Source organism: Saccopteryx bilineata, chromosome 2, assembly GCF_036850765.1.
Source record: "Saccopteryx bilineata isolate mSacBil1 chromosome 2, mSacBil1_pri_phased_curated, whole genome shotgun sequence".
Lineage (NCBI taxonomy): Eukaryota > Metazoa > Chordata > Mammalia > Chiroptera > Emballonuridae > Saccopteryx > Saccopteryx bilineata.
This window is the reverse complement of record NC_089491.1, coordinates 318594977-318597512: the sequence shown is the minus strand read 5'-3', so window position 1 is coordinate 318597512 and position 2536 is coordinate 318594977. Positions and strand designations below refer to the sequence as shown.

The 2536-nt window shown below is 44.9% G+C and overlaps 1 pseudogene; it reads left to right on the top strand.

Moving 5' to 3' along the window:
* Nucleotides 1-1612: 1612 nt before the first annotated feature.
* LOC136323400 (calmodulin-binding transcription activator 1 pseudogene) lies at nt 1613-1972 on the top strand (annotated as a pseudogene).
* Nucleotides 1973-2536: the final 564 nt, after the last annotated feature.

Here is a 2536-nt window from a genome sequence, read left to right as displayed (position 1 = left end):
TGCAAAGCACCCCTTATGGTCATGGGCCTCCAACCAAAACCTCTTGCCTACACAGGATACAGAATGTTAACACAAAAGTCAGACAGGAGACAGCAGAGACAGACATCAGACTCCTCGTGTCAGATTCCCTGCATCAGGACCAAGATCCGTAGGCCACCTGGAAGCTTACCCAGTATGCCAGACACCTATATTCAGAATACATAATGGCTGGAAACCACAGACCGTCCTGGCGGAAGAAATCTCTGAAACCATACCCAGAAAGAAGGGCTGGAGCCACACAGGAGACCCCTGATGCCACATGAGAGAGCTGAGACAGATATACTATTAGAAACAGACCCATCATTACAAAATGAAAGCATCAGTGACAGAATGAGTAGATGAGTTCATGAATGAGGGAATAAATAAATAAATAAATAAATAGATCCCTAAGTAGAGGAGCACATAGACCCAGGACCCTGAATCCACACAGCACAAATCACAAAAACTTGTTTAAAAGCAAGAGAAAGACAGAAGATAAAGACATGACTCTCAAAACCTCCCAACTCCAGTACACCCTGCATCTTTACACTGAAAAGGCCAAAGGAATGAACAGAAACATCACTCAGCTTGGCTGGAACACACTTGTGCTCTGTCAGGAAGAGCATCTGCAGAAGCCGGCAGTGTCCCAGGCATTCATGACGGATCCACAGCCCTTCTCACCTGGGGAGAGAAAAGCAAAGCAATAATTTTGATCGCATCTTCTCATGTCTAACAGGTAGGTTTATGATCGACCCAACACACTCAAATAAACACTAGACATCAGCAGTCAATTCAGGAACTTCTGGAACAATACCACATGCAAACACCCCAACATAATGCAATATTGGAGACAAAAATTTGAATAGCGGGTAAAAAGGGGACTGCATCACAGATATAAAGTAGATGCTGTGCAGGTGAATTTTGACAACGTAAAGAGACGTGACATATTCCTTTTGATTATGTCATCTCTAAAATGATAGCACAGGGAAAGTTAGGCAAGGAGCTAAACAACAAACTAATACTGGCAGCATTAATATTTACAACTAAACTGACTGCGCCAAAGCTGTTTTCCTGAACCAGGAACTTCAAAGTAAGTCTCTCAGAGTGACACAGAGGCCAGGCGTAAGGGCTGTCTCCTTCCCTGAGCATTTCACTTCAACCTGCCGAATGGAAACCTTGGATCCTCTTCATCCCCACCTTGGAAACTGAAGAAACTCCAACATCCACAAGAGAAATTGGAAGATATCACAGTCATTGTCATTCAAAGGAGACTAGATCAGTTAAAATGCTCTACTCCGATGGTAGGAAATGGCAACATGCACATAACCCCCAAATGAACCTTGCATGCTATGCCTCATTGCTTCCTTCTAAAGAGGACAAACAGGGTGCCCGGTGGCAGCGGGACAAGGCGCTCGCTCGCTCTGGGTCCCAGGAGCGAGGAGGAGGAGGGAGGAGGAGGAGGGAGGAGGAGGGAGGAGGAGGAGGAGGAGGAGGAGGAGGAGGAGGAGGAGGAGGAGGAGGAGGAGGAGGAGGAGGAGGAGGAGGGAGGAGGAGGAAGGGAGGGGGGAGGGGGAGGAAGGGAGGGGGGAGGAGGATGTGGCGCGCGGAGGGGAAATGGCTGCCGAAAACGAGCCCGAAGAGCCTTTCCCAAAGTGTATTCTGCGGAACTAGTTAGTACCTACTGTGTTCTCAACACCGTGCCACCTCTAGAAGATGATCATGGGAACCGCAATAGTAGTCATGTAAAAATCCTTTTACTGAAAAAGCTGCTTGAATGTCTGCCGAAATGTTCAAGTTTACCCAAAGAGAGGCACTGTTGGAACACTAATGAGAGATCATGACGCAGCTGGTCTTTTGGATTTCTTTTTAATAATGTGTGACCCTTCACCTTTAATTCCCTGACCTGCATTACCATGGTAACCATTTCATTTTTTAATTTCATTTCATTTTTAAATTTTGGTGTGCAAGCTGTAACATTTCATCTCTCAAAGTGTAACATGCTGATTTCCTCAAATAGAAAGATCCTTTGAGAGATAAATTTGCAAAATGCTGTCTTCATTTTCTGTATTAAAATTCATTTCAGTTTTAAATAAATAAGTAAAGAGGACAAACAACCCTCCTTCCAACCTCAGGGATCTCTGAGCTGCAGATAGAACAGAGTAGTGAGGCCAAAAGACCAAAGTCAAGACACGCACAGGCACAGATGTTTCATTTCTATGAAAGAATATCTCACAAGCAGCACATAATCAAAAATTAAAGAAACAAACTGGCAAAGAACACTATCAGTGGAAGCAATCATTGAAGCTACCACGGGCACATCTGTCTTCCTGCAAAAGAAAACCAGAATTCAAGAGATTTGCTCTATGAATGTGCTATTCCCTAAATGTTCTCAAGAAGGCAGCCAAAAAAAAATTCCTCCCACGGCCTCAACTCTGCTGTTATTTCCGAGATGTACACTCCATGGCAGTGTGCAGCAGACTGAGAAGAGACCTCACAGCCCGAGTCTTCAACACGATCC